This window comes from Muntiacus reevesi, chromosome 12 (genome assembly GCF_963930625.1).
Source record: "Muntiacus reevesi chromosome 12, mMunRee1.1, whole genome shotgun sequence".
Classification (NCBI taxonomy): Eukaryota; Metazoa; Chordata; class Mammalia; order Artiodactyla; family Cervidae; genus Muntiacus; species Muntiacus reevesi.
Genome location: NC_089260.1, coordinates 65,865,227 through 65,885,464, shown reverse-complemented (window position 1 = coordinate 65,885,464; position 20,238 = coordinate 65,865,227). Strand labels below are relative to the sequence as shown.

The 20,238-nt window shown below is 45.4% G+C and overlaps 1 long non-coding RNA gene across 2 annotated transcripts in view; it reads right to left on the bottom strand.

Moving 5' to 3' along the window:
• Positions 1–20,238, bottom strand: part of LOC136144681 (uncharacterized) — a 421,108-nt gene that overhangs the window by 115,849 nt on the left and 285,021 nt on the right. For both annotated transcript variants that reach the window (XR_010658627.1, XR_010658626.1), the window contains exon 6: positions 12,322–12,524. This is a non-coding gene — a long non-coding RNA (uncharacterized lncRNA). The remainder of the gene's footprint in view (positions 1–12,321; positions 12,525–20,238) is intronic.

Here is a 20,238-nt window from a genome sequence, read left to right as displayed (position 1 = left end):
ACTGCTAGAAGGATAAGCCCTTCAGCAAAGTCTGAAAGCCCATCTAGAAGTCAGAAACAAGAGTAAATTCCATGGACAGCCCCACCATTTTTGAGGAGGAGCATCCAGGTAAAGTGTGCTTGCTCTGGTGCTTGTTTATGTCACCAAAGAGTTGATGTGAAGAAAGACCTGAGGTTCTGTGTCTGGACAACTGGGTGAAATCCACAAAGCAGAAACCAACTCACGTGGCCCTGCCAGCCCTGGGGTCTGGCAGCTGACCAGGAAGCTGTGAAAGGTTCCTGTTTGGGGAGCACTTGAGCTGTGTTGCTCCCACCCCCAGAGAACCACAGAAAGGAATTTTGCAAGGATGATCCACAAACAGCTATGGGGGAAGGAAGGAGGGGATGGTTTCCCAGGATCCTTCTCGCGACCCACATCAAATTGGCCCTGTGGACTACATCCTGAAGTGGAGCAAATCAGGGGACACGCATGTCAGACCACAGGCACCCGAGGCACTTCCTGCAGACCTACCCTACCCCAAACTCTATGCAGAGCCTTTTATTCTTAAACCCATTCAATCCTTTTAACACCCCTGCACTGAGCTGAGGAAACTGGAGCCCAGAGCAGATTAGCTCTCTGTTCAAGGAAATGAACTGCAAGCGGAGATTTTTCCGGGAGGTCTGGAAGCTCGGAATCCATGTCCCTCCCACTCCCCACAAAGCCTTGTGAGTTTGTATGCTCGAAATAGCATGGCATGGGGGGGGAGAGGAAAGGGATGTGGAGCAGAGTGGAAACTGTGTCTTAAGCCACCACCCTGACTCACTTGCCTTAATAAGCATCTAATGACAGCTGAAGTGTCTGACTTGGGGGAGTGGGGTTTCCAGAATAGTCCTGCGGAGGGGAATCCAGACTGCCTGTGACTGGGGTGTGAATCAGCACAGCAACTTCCAGGTCAAAGAGGAAGCCTTAATTAACAGCAGCCCCAGATGGGAAAGGAACAGTGACAGGACTATCTGACAACCCTAGGACCCAAAGAGACTACATCTTGGTTTCCCAAGTCCATCTCCAGCGTTTCAAACCATTTTCTAAGATGCAAATTATTTGCAACCAAGCTTTCCTACACATCACTGATACATGGACCCCCATCCAGCTTCCAGTCTTTACTATTGCAATGACCACCATTGGAAATGCTCCTGACCTCTTCTCTGCCTCTCAACCTCTGACCCATATCCCCCCAGGGTGGGAGTGGGAGATAAATTTGGAGTTTGGGATTAAGGTATACACACTACTATATATAAAATAGATAAACAGTTAAGGACCTACTTTGAATTCTTTTATTGTGTCAGGTACTGTACCAAGTGTTTTATAAGCATGCGTGCATGTGTGCTCAGTCACTCTATCATGTCTGACTCTTTGTGACCCCACGGACTATAACCCACCAAGTTCCGAGTTCCTCTGTCCATGGAACTCTCCAGGCAAGAATACTGGAGTGGGTTTCCAGTGGGGATCCTGGAGATCTTCTCAACCCAGGGATCAAACCCACATCTCCTGCCTCTCCTTCAAGGGTAGGCAGATTCTTTACCACTGAGCCATCTGAGAAGTATATACCAGATGGCTTATATACCCACTTTATAAGTATAAACTTATTTAATTGTGGCTACAATATGATGAGCAGGTATTTTGTTAGCCCTGCTTTACAGATAAGGATCTCAAGGGAGGTTAAGTAATTCACCTAATAGGACAAGTTTACCAATTGAGGAGCAGGGATTCAAACCTTGGACTGTCTGAAGCAAAATCATTCTATAACATGGCCAGTTAGACAAGACCTGACGGCGACCTAAAGCCAGGGGTCAGAGTAAATAAACGGACATTGTTCTCATGTCACGCTGAAGGCTGCAGCTTATTGTGGGACAGCTATCTCTCTGGGATCTGCTTTTGTCACTTATTTTTCCTGATGTGGCTTTGGGGCCAACTCACTAAGGAGGCCTTTTGCTTCTTTGTCACAAGCTGCTAATTACAGATTAAAATAAAGGATAAAAAGCAGATTACCCAGGTGCATACCTCTGCAGCCCAGCTGGACACCACTCCTTACTCTACTCGTTCCTTTCCACCTGCATTTTATTGCAGAAAGGCGATAAGTTAATTTCAAATGCAAGTGACAGCCTCAGTCCCTGAGCAAATGCTGAGGAAGAGTCACTGTACCAACTATCTTTAAATAAGAGCATTGTTTTCATGAGCAAAAAATCTATATATTTTATAAACTTATTTTAGAGAAGTGCTTACTATGACAGATTCTCATAGCAGTTTACCAAAACCTGTTATCGCTTCTTCCTGGGCTCATAGGACTACATATCCCAATCTTCCTTGTGGTTGGTTTTGGTCATGTGACCAGGCTGCAGCCAATAGGAACTGAGAAAATATGATTCACACCACTTCCTGGTCTGGCCCCTAAGAACCTTCCTTGGATGCTGTCCTCCACACTCCTTTCACTTCCAGGTGACTGGGATAGTGATCAGCGTGACCTTGGAAGCCATGAGATGGAGATGGTGATGGTATGTAGACGGATGTTGACTCAGAGTCTCTGAATGACTCCATGGGGCAGATTTCCCAGCTGTCAGTCCTGGGAACCACCCTGACACTTACTCAAATCCTATACTTCTTAAAATGATTATAATTCGTTGTTCATGAATATCTTTACCCAGTAGAGTATAAACTCAGGACAGGCATATTAAGTTCCTGACTGCCTGTTAAAGCACCTAGCAAAAAGTGGTAACTCAATCAAGTTTTATTGAGTTGTCAATGTCAATTGACCTTATTAAATTCACTAACTGCTTCTTGACTTGTTTATTCTTCACTGGTCTTGTTTTGTTCATAACCATGTTTGAGGTGGTATTCTTAAGAGAATATAATTATCCCATACCCATAGGCAGATGCCTAAATTTCATCCTTAGAGTACCATCACTTGATGTAAACATTTGAACTCTCCCTTCCCTGGTGGATTAGATGGTAAAGCGTCTGCCTACAATGCAGGAGACCTGGGTTCAATCACTGGGTCGGGAAGATCCTCTGGAGAAGGAAATGGCAACCCACTCCAACCTTCTTGCCTGGAGAATCCTCTGGACAGAGGAGACTGGTTAGCTACAGTTCATGGGGTCTCAAAGAGTCGGACACGACTGAGGGACTTCACTTACATAAAAAGTGCCCTGAAACAGAATACTTTAAGCAACTTTGAATCACTGATACTTCTATGTGAAAGAGAAACTGGAGTCACTTCTTTAGAGGGCTAGAGAGAATGTAAGGCCCTAGAAAAGAGGTTTCTACTTCCAGTCAAATAGAAGTAACAGTGATAGGATTTGCTTTTACAAGTGAAATAAGCAAAAAGCAAACAATGAAACAATGATTCGCAAAACAAAGGGAATCAGAAAATGGGCATGATACCTGAAAGATGGTGTGGAAATAAAGAATACTGGGCAAAGAGGCAAAAAACCTGGTTTCTAGCTCAAGTGAGCCCTGAAGTTGCCCTAGCTTTCTGCCTTGAGAAAGTTTCCATACCTCACCATGGGGAGGGGGAACTCTGTTGGAGCCCAGCACACACAGTGAGCTGAGATGAAGCTAGAAGTTCAGTAGCACAGCTTGGCTAGAGCTCTTAGGACGCAGAACAAGACAGGAGGGAGCTGCACAAAAAGACAACTTCAGGACACATGAAGGCAGGCGTGGGTGGGATGCATTCAGAGAGTAGGGCTGACATGTACACAGTACCCCGTGTAAAGCAGACAGCTAGCGGGAGGGGGCTATACAACACAGGGAGCTCGGCTCAGTGCTGTGAGGACCTGGGGGTGGGATGGGGGGCTGCCGAGAGGGAGATTCAAGAGGGGAAGGATATATGTATACTTAGAGTTGGTTCACATTGCTGGACAGTAGAAACTAGCAATATTGTAAAGCAATCACACGCCAATAAGAAAAGACGTCTACACTATACATATAATTGAAAGGTTAAAACGTAAAAGACTGAGCATAGCAAGGAGTGGGAAGGATGCAGAGGTACTCGGAACTCCCCTCCATACTGACGGAAATGTAAATAGTACAAACGCTTTGGAAAACAAAGTGTTTAGCAGCTCTTTAAAATGTTATACATATACCTGTCATGCGACCCAGCATTCTATCCCTGGGTATTTTCACAAGAGAAATGAAAGCACATGTCCAACAAAGACTTGTACAAGAATGTTCATGGCAGCTTTGTCTGAGAGGCCCAAACACGGACAACAGCCCATGTGTCCATCGACAGGCAAATGGATACACATACCGTGATACATCCTTCCCTACAGTGGATACTACATAGCAATAAAAAGAACAAATGATTGATATATGCATCAATATAATTGTGCTGGTCAAAAGAAGCCGCATGCACAAAAGAGTGTAATGATTAACTCCATTTATATGAAATTCTAAGAGATGAAAACTAACATACAGCAACAGAAAGTAAGTCTTTGGTTCCCTTAGGGATAGATGAGCGTGGAGGGGTTAGACAGAGAGGGGCTGAAGGAAGGGATTATCAAGGGACACAGGAAAACTGTAGGGTGATTGATACACTCATTATCAGCATCATCTTGGTTGTAGAGATGTTTATATGGGTGAAAACACATGTTTCGAAACAGACTATACACTTTGCCTGTGTCAATTATAAATGGATAAAGTTGAGTTTTCTTTAAAAGAAAAAAGAAAGAATGAAAGAAAGAAGATAGAGATGTAGATGTCAGTAATAACGAAAGCTCCTCAATCTTGCATAAAATGAGGTCTGAGACACACCTGCCCTATGATTCAGTAATCCCAGGAAAAGTCACATTCAGACATCTGCTGGGACCTCCCCAGAGATGGCTGATGTAGAATACTGCTCAAGGAGAAAAAAAAAAAAAAAGACCTGGTTTCTAGCTCAGACCCTCCTTTTCCACACTGAGTGTCTTCAGAGGGAAAGGCTGTCACGAGTTGATGCAGCAAGAGCCAGGCTCTGACAGTGGAAGGCAGCAAGGATAACAGCAGAGCAGGAGTTTGCAAGAGACACACCTGGATTGGTTTTTCTGTCTTGTCATTGAAGAGAAAGGACATGAAAGGGTGTATACAAAGCTTCACACTGTGAACCTCCTTTCACAACTGACCCGCATTCAGGTCAAGAACCAGAAAATCATCACGACCCAGGAAGGCTCCTCTTGCTTCTTTTCAATCACTGCATCCACCCAGCAAACCTCAATTGGATTCCCACTTCCTCCCCAGTAGCAGTGTGACTTTCAGTACATTTTTCTCATCTATCAAGTGGAGCCAATAGTGCTAATTTACTAAGTGTTATTTGCTAATAAAAGAAGAAAGGGAAACAACATGTCTGAATAACCTAGCATAAGGCTTAACATGCCAGAGGTGTTTTACACCTGGGAGATCCCTCCCCAAGAAGAAGTTTGGAAGGGCTGGACCCCAGGGGCAGGGGAGACCAAGTGGGGAAGGCCTTGGCAGAACACCCCTGGGTGAGTCACTTAGCCCTTCTGGGCCTCTGTCTCCTGTCCTGCACAATGAAGGCCCCGTAAATGCTGGACTTAACATCACAGCCCACCAGGGCACCTTGTCCCAGGATGCAAGGATGAATAAGACACGGTCTTTGTTCCTTAAGAGCACAGACCCCAGAGCTCTCTGGTTCTGATCAGCTGTGAGTGGGAATCTAGTTTCTGTGCAATAGTGCAACCAGATATGAACGCCCAAACCCGGAGACCAAAGTCCCCCTTTATCCACCTGCTTATCACATACACCAGAAATCTTTGTAAAATCCTAGTGTTACCCCCTCAGCCTCCCAAATCAGAATGTGGATGAGTTACTAATGCCCAGGGGGATTCTGGTGCAAAGGGTCTGCAGAGAAGAGAGCACGTGGGGACCGCTAGTGATGGAGTTCCAGTGAAAGCTGTGCTGAGCCCAGGATAGACACGGCAAGTAAACCGCTGCTTTTTAAAATACATCTCTAAGGCCAATTTGCTTTCTCTTCATTTGCCTCTTCCCCCTAACACGTGCCAAAAACACACTCTCAAGAATGCCCAGGTGTTCGAGCTCCAATCAAGCAATTCATTTCTTCTTTCAAACAAGAGCTTGTGTTCTCCTTCCCCACTGAATGTGAGCTCTCATGACTTCCCTGGTTTTGAACAGCACCTGATGGGAAAGAGACAAGTCAGGCCCAGGACCACCTCTGAATAAACCGCTGCCCAGCATGGAGAGGCTGTTCTGTCAACCGGCAGGCCCCTGACACAGATGACCCTACACCTGTTGTCATGGTACCGAAGTTAAGTGACACCCAGTATTGAGGATGTCTGTAAGAGCCTGCTCAAAGAAAGGTCCATGGCATTCACTTTCCAGCCATGATTTGTTGCAAAATAAAGACTAATGATTAGTAATAGTAGTAGCAATAGCCAGCATTCACAAGGCACAGAACATAAACCCAGAAATCCCTAAGCACTTCGCATATGTCATTTCATTTAATCCAAGTTACTGATTGAATTATTGGTCCCAATTCTCTATGCTTTTTTTTTTTTTTTGCCCTTATCCAAGCTCCTTTTCAGATATCTTTGTAGTTCTTCTCCCTAGAGATGGAGTGTACTTCCCTACCCCTTTCCCTCAGACAAGTTTAGACTAAATCAGTCAACCCCCCAGATATCTGAGTAAGAAAAGTAGTTGTGATGTGAAATCACTGAGTATTGGGATGATCTGTTCCATAGCAACAAATAACCAATTCAGTCCCCTAGAATTCACCAGGATCCAGACCCAGATCTGTGTGACTTGGAAGATTTTCCCCTCATGTAGAAATTCCATGAAATATCTGTCCTGTTACAGTATAGATCAGCAGGACATTCTGGTCCAGACTGCAGTTTCATCTCATATGCAAATGTAATGATATCTGCAAAAGAAAAATCCCATAAAATACTCACTGCTAAAATGATGTTGGATATAATTGAATCTTGGTTTGATTGAAAAGCACCTCAGCATTTTTCAATGTCTCAAGGCCATTCATACAAACAGCACTTAGGAAAATAATCAAGGAACGTCATGGTTCTTACTTATCTAAATTTCTTGTGGAAACCATATGGTACTTGTCAGAAAGAGAGATAACCAGGTATCATCCAACTCCTGTTGGAAGTACACACCACCACTAACATAGGATTCTTGCTTGAAAATCAAACCTGAATCCAGTCAGGTGCCTAAGTACCATTTACAGAAAATGGAATAAACCACAGGATGCAACCTGAAAATCACAGACAGAACCAACAACTCAGTTTCTTCAACAGATGACATGTGAGGGGAGGGAGAGGTTCTGAGCTGAACTGCGTCTCCTATAAAATCATACGTTGAAGTCCCAACTCCAAGTACCTCTGATTATTACTACCATTGGAGGCAGAATCTTCAAAGAAGTAATTAAAATAAAATGAGGTGGATTTCCCCAGTGGTCCAGTGGTTAAGACTCCATCTTCCAATGCAGAGGATGTGGGTTCAAACCCTGGCTGGGGAACTAAGATCCCACATGCCACAGAGTGTGGCCAAAAATTTAAATAAATAAAGCTTGAAAGAAAGGAAGGAAATAGAATTTTTAAAGAGTTAAAATGAGGTCATCAGGGTGGGCCCTAATCCACCGTGGCTAGTGTCGTTAGGAAACAATAGGACACACAAGTACAAAGGGAAGGCCATGTGAGGATGGGAGAAGCTGGCCATCTACAAGACAAAGTGAGAGGTCTCACAAGAAACCAGACTCCCAACACCTTCCTCTTGGGCTTCTGGTCTCCAGAGCTGTGAGAGAAGAACCTTCTGCTGTTTCAGCCCCCTCCCCTAACCCACCAACCAATGTACTTTGCTATGGCAGCCCTGGCTAACCAACACAGGAGAGGGGAATCTATGATTGAAAGAAACCTAAGAGATCACTGACTCAATGGACATGAGCTTGAGCCAACTCTGGGAGACAGTGAAGGACAGGGAGGCCTGGCTCACTGCAGCCCTGAGGCCACAAAGAGTTGGACACGACTTAACGTATAAACAAATGAGACACACCAACCTACCTCAATGGACGGACTTCATTCAAATAACGATTCAAACAAAACACTGAATTGCACACACATGTTTGCTGAGCACATAGTAGGTTCTCAATAACTATATAGATGGATGAATTCATATTTGTCCCTTATATCCAGAGTTGGAGATTTGGGCGTTATTCAAACTTTCATGGAGCTGAAATCAGCCTCCAGTGATTTTCACCAGCTGGTCTTTCATCCCAATTTCTGATACTACCCAGAAAAAAAAATCTTACCTCTCTTCCAAATGTGAAGCCTTTCTGTGAGCCATAGGTCTCCTCTTTCCTGCCCTCCACACCTGCTCCATCACCTGTTCCCATCCCCTGCAGTTTCCTCCCTCATCATACTCTCTGCTCACCCCAGAAAGCCCAGGTCCCCCTCCTTTCTTAAGAACTTGCTGCTCCCTTTGCCAGGGACCAATCTGGCCCCAGCTATCTGCGCAACCCTCTCTTTCCCTTTGTTTGGGTCTCTGCCTAAATGGTGCTTCTTTGAAGTGGTTTTCCTGATGCTCCCTGCTATAAGGAGCACGTCCAGTCTCTCTAGTCCTTCTCCTTCATCCTGGGTTACTGCCTTATGCTTTTTGGCAGCACTGCGTGGCATGTGGGACCTTAGTTCCCCAACCAGGGATTGAACCCATGCCTCCTGCAGTGGAAGCGCGGCGTCTTCACCACCGGACCTCCAGGGAAGTCCCCCGGCTTCTGTTACAGCCCACGTTATACATTCATTTGCACTTTCCAATTGTCCATCTCCAGCCAACAAACCGCAAGCTCCCTGAGAGCAAGGATTCTGTTTGAACTCCTGCTGTGTCTGCAGTACTTAGCACAGACCCTGTCACATGGCAGAGGCTCCATCGATCCTTTGGCATGAATAGGTAAGTGACAGCTGCTGTTTGAGTGGGACTTTCTGGTTCCCGTGACAACTATCATTTTTTATTTTCCTTCTTCCCTTTAAAAGGACTCAGCAAGGAGCCCGGAAGCAGGGGAAGCTCTGTCAGCTGGCCACGCGGCCCCTTCAGCATCTCCTCCCACCGGACCGCCCAGGCTGCTGCCAGGCAAGCCCACAGCCACTCTGTGGCCGTCTGCAGGCCGCCCGGCCCCGGGCCGCGCGGAGCCAGCAGGGGCCCGTGTGGACACAGGCTTCACACCACCGGGACACACGCGACTCTCTCCTGCTGGCACTGTTGCATTGCGTCTGCCCTTGTGTATCTTGGCTTGCAAGGCCTCTGTTTACAAATCTGGGTCGAAGAAGGACAGGAATCCCAACAACTCGCGATTCACAGAAGCCGGCCAGGGCCTCCCGTTCCTGCTTTTCCTCGTAAGAAGACAGCATGGAGAAACGTGGTCATCAACTTGACTTTGAAGCCACGCAGACCCAGGTCACATCCAGCTGTCATGTTTATTTACCATCCACGTGACTTTGGACAAATCACGTAACCTCAGTGAGCTGCGATTTTTTTCATCTTGTAAAGGCAGTTATGCCCACTTGTTATCAGAATTACCACCAAGACATTGAAGAGAGTGGTCCATGGAAGTCCTTCAAAAATTTGACAGTATCATTTACATTTCCAACATGCCCCATTTCAGGCAGAAATCCCAGAGTTGTCCTTGACCCCGATTCCCTCATCAAGACAACAGAACTCTACTGGAACCATTCCACCTCCTAGTATGTATCATGAATCCCCCTTCTTCTCCCTCACTATGAGGGGCCCCACAAAAGACTGGTGGATACAAGAATAGACTCAGGAGCTGTCAGTCTGGAATTCTAATCATGTCTCCACCACTCTCTAGCTGGGTGATCTGGAGAAAGTTACTTCTCTTCCATGTGGCTCAGTTTTTGAATCTGCCAAATGGGAGTGACGGAGCTAACAGTGGAGCAAACAGAGTTGATAGATTATTTTAAAACCTTCCCCACCTTCTTCCCCTCCCACCCCACTGCGACCTCCCATAAGGAAACTGGGAAGCCGAAGAGTTCCTAGCTCTCCTTGCAGCCAGGAGTGTGTGTGACTCCTTCTGGCCCCAGAGATACAAGTCAAAATCAGCCACTAAGTTCTGACAGAGCTCGAGATTTACGTGATCAAATTCTTGCAAAGGTTTAGGGCAAGTCTTGACAAATAGTGCATGAGTGCTTGAGGGATGAAGGGAGAAGGGTACAAGCTGTGCATAACTCAGAATTCAGTCAGAGGGATGAGGTGAGGACTGGAGTAGTACTAGGAGGGTCCCAGGTGGTGGATGGTTCTAGAAGAGAGGATAGGATGAGGGTGGGTGCAGGACGCAGGCTTTGATCAGAAAGGGAAGAACCTGTGTTCAGGCATCCTTGAGCACTGGGCCTGGACACTCCCACCCAGGCTGTCCTGGGACTGTGTCAGAAGAAGTCTGTGCCTGGAGGAAAGCCAGTGAAAGGGTCGACACCAGGGACCCACCATCCACCAACAGACTGTGAGGTACTTACGAACTGGTCTCCACATCGCCTGGTTTACCAACAGAGCATTCCAGTCGCCATAAGTGTGAAGAGTGCCTTTCATCTACGCTGCCTGGTGGCCTGCTGGCCAGACAGGGTAAAGCTTTGCGGGCAGCCTGAGGGCAGAGGGCTGCAAACAGCAAGATTCCCGGGGCTGCCCTGGAAGAGCAGTAGTAACCACAGCCCCACTCAGGGTGGGGGTGGAGAGAACTGCCATGCCCGAAAGCCCCTCATGTACCCTGTCCCCAGCCACAAGCCTGAACCCGGGCCCTCCAATGGTACAGAAGTGATGGAGAGCAAAAACAGGAAAATTCTCCTTGAAGGGACCTGCCCTGGCCAAAGAATCCACTCCTCAGCTTCCTAAATCTGGGCAGGAGCCTCCTCCCCACCCAGCCTACCACAGGTCAGAACTGCTGATACAGGGGGGAGAAGCCGGTGAGCAACCAGTGGGGACCGATTCCCCTGAAAAAGCAGCTCTGGGGTGCCCCACCAGGGTGACCCATCACTGCTCGGAGGATGTGTCCAGAGGCTGATGCTGATTCTGGCAGGCACTTGCCCCAACTTGGAGAGTTCTCAAATATGTAAAAGGTTATATTATGCTGGGCACTCAGTAGCCCTTTTGAAAACATGTTTTAAATGCCTCCAGTGTCCAGTTACTTGCGGGCTTCACCTGGAACATGACCATGGGGAGTGTTGTTTCCAAAATGCAAACCACACCGAGTGGCTTTCCTACTCAGAGCCTTTGGTGGCTCTGCTTTAAGGATGAAACTGAAGCTTAGCCTGTTTATCTCTGTCTTGTTTTTCTCTGTGTGCTGGACATCTCCCACTAATTTATACCCCCCAAAATTTATACTTCCAGGTATGCCACTCATACCTGATTGCCTCTGTATATAATTTCATTCATTCATTGAACAAACATCTGTTAAGCAGATACTGAATGCTTTTATGTCAGATGCTAAGATACAATGAATGAGAGTGACTTCCTGTCCTCAGACACCATGGTCTTAGAGGCCGAAGTCCCCGTACCCAGCAGCACAGCACACTCTCCCGCAGGACTTCTTAAAAGCAGAGCAGTGTCCTGAGATGGGAATAAATCAGCAGGCAAAAATGTTACAAAAGAAAGTGGGAGCTGAGTTCAAATTTCTCCTGTTACCTTCCCAGGACTCCATATGATGAGTGGGAAAACCTGGGTTTTGGAGCTGAAAAGATTGGTTCGAAACAAAAGCATCCTTATATCCCGACCTGCTGAAACATTCCACTTTTACATCTGTTGCCTGATGAAATTCCTAAGAGTGCCCCCTTTCACCCTCAAAAGTGCCCATGCTTGGTTGATAAATTGTATGGTCACCTTATTCTAAAATCAGCTTAACCCATTGTATATACATACTATATCTTCTTTATCCATTCCTCTGTTGATGGAGATTTAGGTTGCTTCCATGTTCTGGCTATTGTAAAGAGTGCTGCAATGAACATTGCGGTGTGTGTATCCTTGGAATTATGGTTTTCTCCAGGTACAGTTAAATATGGTTAAAATAGTATGTTTAATATTATGTGACTTTTAGCACAATAAAACAAAAAAAAGCTCTCAACATCAAAGTATGGAGGAACTTCCTGGTTGATGATATGTTGGGAGAGTGATGCACCCTGATTCTGTAAGGAAAGCATAGCAACTCTGTATTCAGGACCCTGCCGGACCTTGTTCTATGTGCATCGTCATTTGGCTAGTTCTGGTTTGTATCCTTTATTAAAAAAAAAAAAACTGGAATAATTCTCCAAAAATCAACTTTACCATTCCTACCTGTGAGAACCTGGGGAGACTGTTGAAACTCTCCAGCCTCGATCCTGCCGTTTATGTCCCAAGGTGAGTTGTCCTGTGTTAGAAGGCGTAAAAGTGAGGTCACAGCAGCAGCCAGTGCCTGGGCGAGCGGGTGCCTGATGCAGAGCAGCTGCCATTATTCTCTGCCTTGTAGGAAGGAGCCCTCATTTGCTCTGCGTTGTTTCCTGACAAATGAAATGAGACCTTAACGACGAGAACGCATTCAGATGAAAAATAGAGCGTTTATGTTTGTGGAGAGAATGGACTTGCGTGAGCAAGACATCCCTTGGATCGTTGCTGGTCAGGATGGCAAACTTATCTTGAGTATCTCTGTGACAATATTTAACCTTCAGTTCAACCTTCTAGAAACTAAGGCTGTACCACCCTCTTTGTTGGCCCAAGTTTCTTATACAGTTGGATCACATGCCTCCAATGGTCCTAGATGTAGGCTATTGTGGTGTCGGGGGCCAAGCAGAGTTGACAGAGAGACTGACACATTATCTGCTCGATGACCATCTGCTTGGCCACACTCATGATTCATCAGATGGTGAGAAGGACCTGCCACAGCCTGTCTGCGCAGTGACTCACGGATGCCCACCGGGAAGCCCCCTTTTTTACGTCCTCTTTCTGAGCTCTTCGATAAGCATTTGAGGCCAAAGGGAACCTGGAGGAGAGAGAGGCAGAGAGCTCTGCCTGCTGGACGGAGTGTGGTCTGATGAAGCAGCTGCCAGAGGCAGGCAGAGAGAAGGAAATTCCAACGCAGCTGGACCTCCCAGGGCGGAAACTTACAAACAACCAGAAAAAAGAATGCTAATAAAGAAGAATGAGTACTCATAATATGGCAGAGATCCTTAAAGGTGAAGGATCTCAGCAAGGACAAAAAGAAAGGCTGGAGCTTCCCAGAAATCTAGAAATCTCTTTGGATGAGGTCATAGGAAGGAATAGCAGATTCTTTACCGGGTAAAGAATATGCTTGTAATGCAGAAGACCTGGGTTTGATCACTGGGTCAGGAAGATCCCCCTGAGAAGGAAATGGCAACCCACTCCAGTGTCCTTGCCTGGAGAATTCCATGGACAGGAGAGCCTGGCAGGCTATGGTCCATGGGGTCACAAAGAGCTGGACATGATTGAGCAACTAATATATACATAGCTACATGAGCAGATTGCTTAAAAGTCTAAGTATATCCATCAAACATGAAATGGATCAACATGGAGATGGTGTCTGGAGAGTCTAGAATGAAAGGCCAAGATGGGAGTTATCCAGCCTTGTTCTAGAAAGACAGGTGTTGTGGCTGGTAGCAATTAAGTCTCTAGAATTATTCTCCATTCTCTAGCATGAGTCTAAAAGCAGTGATTCATTTTCATAAAGTGTGGTGAGCACAACTAAGGCCTATACAGAGGGGAAAAAAAGCACCTTATTTTACTGGTAATGTAGAGGAGCCCGGGGGTTACAGGATATAGGGTCACAAAGAGTCAGACACAACTGAAATGACTTAGCACGCACGAATTCGCTGGGGCTTCCAGGTGGTGCTAGTGGTAAAGAACCCACCTGCCAATGCAGGAGACATAAGCAATGCAAGTTCGATCCCTGGGTCAGAAAGATCCCCTAGAGGAGGGCATGGCAACCCACTCCAGTATTTTTGCCTGGAGAATCTCATGCACAAAGGAACCACAACTGTAGCCACTTAGCACGCAGACAATGTGTTCGTTTATACCACCTGTATACTGAAGGCATCATATTATGTGCTATTTTTCTTTGAACAAGATTAAGTCAAAGTATATAAACTTCTCTCTTCAGACACACCAAGCCTCAGTGCCCACGCAATTGACTCTGCCTTCAGTCTCCTCCAGCCAACCTCCATCCACCCAGATCTTTGCCTGGCAGCTCCCATTCCAACGCCTCCTTCACAGAGCGAGGCTTTCCCTGACCACCGTGTCACATCATGGGTATCCCGGTGGTTCTCACTCCAATCCGCTGTCTGTTTCTTGTAAAACACGTCCAGCATCTCATCGCCATACCTTGGTTTGTTTGTTTATTGTATATCTCTAGCCTCCAAAATGTAAACTTCATGAGAGCAATTCCTCTGACTTACTCTTGCCTCAATCCTCAGCATCTTGCCCATTGCTTGGCTCACAATAAGGTTTTTGTGTTTATTTTTTTTTAATTCTTTATCGAAGTATAATTGCTTTATAGTGTTGTGTTCATTTCTGCTGTGCAGCAAAGTGAATCAGCTATTCATATACATATATCCTCTCTTAGACCCACAGAAATGAACTGTGGCCTTAAGAGTAGCGTTCTTGCATGAGAGAAACAAATATGAGTTGTGGCTAGGGCATGAATTATGTGTCAGCCTGGGTATGGCCGTGGGAGGATGTGAAATGTTTGCTGATAATTACACCCCTCGCCCCTCTGACTGAGCCGCAGACCTGGGAGTTATGTAGGAACAGCCTCTTTGCCTTTTGGTGTAAATATGGATGGAAGAACATAGCTTCCTCTCCTGATGGGCTCCCTCACCCAGTTGCAGCTACAGAACTTCAGGGCTTCCTCTCTTCTCCCCTCCCTCTCTTCCTTACCCCTCTCATCCTTCCCTCACCTGACTCAGGGTGCAGCCTGCTCCCATGGGCTGACCTTATGACAAAGGCAGGAACCAAGAGAACACATGTGACTCCAGAGAGAGAGAGAAACAATGAATAGCAGGTTAATGAGAGTCAGGGTCCTGATCTCAGCCTTCTAGGTGTTGTTATTCAGTTGCTCAGTCATGTCTGACTCTGTGACCCCATGAACTGCAGCGCACCAGACCTCCCTGTCCTTCACTATCTCCCAGAGTTTGCCTAAATTCATGTCCATTGAATCGGTGATCCCATCCAACTATCTCATCTTCTTCCACCCTCTTCTCCTCCTGCCCTCAATCTTTCCCAGCATTCAGGGTCTTTTCCAATGAATCAGCTCTACGCATCAGGTGGCCAAAGTATTGGAGCTTCAGCTTCAGCATCAGTCCTTCCAGTGAATATTCAGGGTTGATTTCCTTTAGGGTTGACTGGTTTGATCTCCTTGCAGTCCAAAGGACTCTCAAGAGTCTTCTCCATCAAAACAGTTTGCAAGCATCTGTTCTTCAGTGCTCAGCCTTCTTTATGGTCCAACTCTCACATCCGTACATGACTACTGGAAAAACCATAGCTTTGACTATAAGGACTTTTGTTGGCAAAGTGACGTCCTTGCTTTTTAATATGCTTTCTAGGTTGGTCATAGCTTTTCTTCCAAGGAGCAAGTGTCTTTTAATTTCACAGCTGCAGTCACCATCCACAGTGATTTTGGAGCCCAAGGGGAAAAAAATCTATCACTGTTTCTACTCTTTCCTCTTCTATTTGCCATGAAGTGATGGGACTGGATGCCATGATCTCAGTCTTTTGAATGTTGAGTTTTAAGCCAGCTTTTTCACTCTCCTCTTTTACCTTCATCAAGAAGCTCTTCAGTTTCTTTGCTTTCGCTATTAAAGTGGTATCATTTTCATATCTGAGGTTGCTGATATTTCTCACGGAAATCTTAATTCCAGCTTGTGCTTCATCCAGCCTGGCATTTGTCATGATATACTCTGCATATAAGTTAACTAATCAGGGTGACAATATATTGCCTTGTGGTACTCCTTTCCTAATTTTGAACCAGTCAGTTGCTCCATGTAAGATTCTAATTGTTGCTTCATGACCTGCATACAGGTTTCTCAGGAGATAGGTAAGGTGCTGGTATTCCCATCTCTTTAAGAATTTTCCACACTTTGTTGTAATCCACACAAAGGTTTTAGTGTAGTTAATGAAGCAGAAGTAGATATTTTTCTGGAATTCCTTGCTCTATGATCCAACGAGTGCTGGCAATTTGATATCTGGTTTCTCTGCCTTTTCTAAACTGAGCTTGTACATCTGGAATTTCTCAGTTCACATCCTGCTGAAGCCCAGCTTGAAGGATTTTGAGCATAGCCTTACTAGTATGTGAAATGAGCTCTTCCCCAGTAACATATTGGACACCGTCTGACCTGGGGGGTCATCTTCTAGTGTCATATATTTTTGCCTTGTCATGCTCTTCATGGGTGGGATTCTCACAGCAAAAATATTGGAGTGGTTTGCCATTCCCTCCTCTGGTGGACTACGTTTTGTCAGAACTCTTCACTATGACGGGTCCATCTTGGGTGGTCCTGTATGGCATGGCTCATAGCTTCATTGAGTTACTCAAGACCCTTCACCAAGACAAGGCTGTGTTCTAAGAAGAGGGATACCAGGCTTACCAGCAAAAAAGTCATTATTTCATGGAAAGAAGCAAGCCAGGATAGAAGCTGCCTCTCCTAGTGTTCTGAAATTGTAGAAGTTTCTATGTGGAAGTGAACTAACACAGGGATGGTTGGAAAAGAGAACAGTTCTCTGTTCAGTTAATGTCATGGTCATGCATGTGTCTGGGTGAAAAGGGAAGTTAAGAAACACCATGAGCAACCAGGAGCCTCTGGAGGTCATAGGTTATGTCTTTAACCATTACTTGGATACCACTGGCCCTAGCATTTATCTCTGCGCCTCGAAAACTGTAGTGGTCAGTAAGTGTGTGCTTAACAACGTGTGCTGAAGGAATGAGAGATTAAATGGATAATTAAATGCATTGCAGGTTGAGTAAAATATATTATACATCAGCCTTTTATCTGGTTAATTTTAATCTAATTTTAATTGCTTATCACCTTAAGATATACATCTCAAAATTGGATTTACAAATATTTAAGGCAGAGAACCAGAACTTAGATGGCAGTGGCCCCACTAATTTCTGCCCACATTGTGAACCCTCTTGGGAAAAGTTTTAGCTCCAAACCCGCTGAATTACTTAGAGTGAGTGATACACATCATCTGTGGTCAAGCAACAGGCTACTTCTGTCTGCCTCCCATCTCTTGAGCAGGGATTCCTCATTTGGGTCCATGGATTCAACAAGGATCAGGGGACATAGTTCTGTGGAGATCTGTGAGTTTGGATGAGAAAAAAATACAGCTTTATTTTCACTCACATCTAACTGAAATTTAGTACTTTCATTACTTGTGAATATAGGCAAAAATCCCAGTGTATAAACAATATCTGTGATTTTTGTCATCCACAAAAATTACGGATAATCTGCTATCATATGTCACATTGTTGTTGGTACAGGTAGACCTCATTTCATTGCACTTCACTTTATGGCACTTCACAGATACTGCAAATTTTCTTTTTACAGATTAAAGTTTTGTGACAACCCTGAGTTGTCAGATGATGGTTAGCTTTTGTTTTTTAAGCAATATTTTTTAATTATGGTCTACACTTTTTTTTAAAGACATAATACTATTGTGCACTTAATAGACTACAATAAGTATGGTATAAACATAGCTTTTATATGCACTGGGAAACCAAAAATTTATGTGACTCACTTTATTGTGATATTTGTTTTATTGCAGGTGTCTGGAACCAAACCTGCAGTATCTCTGAGGTGTGCCTGTACTCAAGTCTACTTCAAAGTCACCTGAGCTACTGAATCTCTTAGATCTTATTTAATGCCTCCATAAATAAGTGCATATTGTGCTTGTGTAGCTGGGCTTCCCTGGTGGCGTGAGTGGTAAAGAACCCACTTGCCAATTCAGGAGACATAAGAGATGCGGATTCGGGTCCTGGGTCAGAAAGATTCCCTGGAGGAGTGCATGGCAGCCCACTCGAATATTCTTTCCTGGAGAATCCCACGGACAGAGGAGCCTGGTGGGCTATGGTCCATAAGGTTGCAAAGAGTCACACATGACTGAAGCAACTTAGGAGGCACGCAGGTACTCTTGTAGCCAGGCTATAGGATGATCCTTTAGGATCTTCCCCAACCCCACTCATCAGCTATTCATGCCCTGGATAGTCCTCTCCCGTGATTGTGAGCTGAACCTAATGACTTGTTTCTAAAGAACAGAGTATGGTAAGAGTGAGAGGATGCAACTTATAAGATGAGGGTATCAAAGATGGTGATTTCTGTCTTAGTCTCTATCCCTCTCACTTGGTCACTCTCATGAAGCAGCCACCATGTTGTGATCTGCTCTATGGGAAAGAACTAAGAACCATCTCTGGTCAATAGTCATTGGGGAACCAAAGCTTTCAGTTTGACCTCCCATAAGAAACCAAATCCTGCCAACACTGAGTGAGCTTTGGAAGCAGATCCACCCCCAGTCGATCTGAAGATGACTGCTATCCTGCTCAGCTCCTGGCTTGCAGCCTTGTGAGAGATCCTGAACCAGAAGACTCAGCTAACCACACCCAGACTCTGGACCCACAGAAACCATGAGAAAAGAGATGTCTGTTGTTTTAATATGTATTTGATTCTCAGTAAAAGATAACAAATACAGTTATCTACCATCTGTCTATGTATCTATCATCTATTATCTATTAACTATCCATTGATTGATAACTATCTCTCAGCATGGTTCATTTCCTTTAAAGAGGGGTCATAGACTTCACCAATCTGCAAAGTGGCTCATGCCACCCAGATGTTACTGTTTTGGAGAAGATATGGGTTCTGGAAGGGGCATTAGGTCATAGTGTACATCTGAAGCCACATCCTTCTGACTTTGGGGGTAGTGAACAGTAGGAGTAAGGAGGACCAGGGGGTGGGGTTTGGTTCAGCTGATTAGGTATCACAGGTTGGAGCAGAAGATTCTCATCAAGATAGCAAGAGATGCCAAAGTGAAACAAGGGAGCAGAGAACCCATGTGGCAAGTTTGAGCCCAAAGTCAGAAGGGTGGTAGAGCAAAGGGCAGATGGAGAAGCCAAGGATGGGGCTGGGTGAGTCAGACCTGGGGAGAAAAGAGCTGGCCTGACTGTGCAGTGTAGGAGTTCCCAGGGAATTCTGCATCCACCAAGTGCTTTTTAAAGGGTAAGGCCAACAAAGAAAATATATCCCATCTCATTGAGAGTATAAATCCTATCTGTGTGATTGGCCTTGTACCCTGTTTTCCTGCATTGTTACCAAAGCCTGCCTTCTTGTCTAGATGGTAAACTCCTTGAGGGCTGGACCTAGAGATCAATGTACCCCAGAGATCAATCATAGTATAAATTTTCATGAATCAAGTACCTGCCAAGGAACCACTCTGGTCCTTGGGAACGAGAGATGAATTTGGTTCAGTCTCGGTCTCAAGCCATTCATAGTCTAAAGAAGAGCCAGATAAATACTGACATTGATCTTAGAAAACTCCAACTCAAACATGAACTGTACTTCTAATCAGGTCTGGTGGCTCTCAAAGCCTTGACTTTACATGGAATAAAGGAAGGGAGTAACTCATTTCCCTGATTTGTGGAACTTTAAATGAGATGATATATTTAAATTGCCCCACACATTGCCTGATATGTCACAGGAACTTCTACCTTGCTTCCTGTCCTCCTACTGCTTCCAGTTTTCTGGTCTCAAGGCCTCCAGGGTTTATGTGAGGTCTGATTCCTGTGTGGGAGCTGTGGCAGACTTCTAAAGGTGGGCCCCTCTCCCAGCAGGCTTGCTTTCTCACCAACAAATGATATGAAGCTACATGACATGTTCTCTGAGCTCTCAGAGGCAGGGGCCATGTGCAACTTCACTTTTGTAACTCCAGCAAGTAGGAGAGTGCTGCCTCTAGCGAGGGCCTGCTCAGCACGTGTTTGATGAATGATTAAAATGAGAAAAGAGAAATCCTCAAACACCCTCCAAAACTGAATGCAACAATGCTCTGCAAGAAAGGTTACCATGAACTGGAGGGGTAAGGGGTTTGGCCTGGCTCTTAAAAATGCAGAAGACTTAGATGAGTAGAAGAAAACTGGTGGTGGTAAAAGGAGAAAGATATGGAAGATGGAACACCAGCCTTAGAACAGGGGCATCTCTGGGCAGGAGGGAGAGGCGTGTG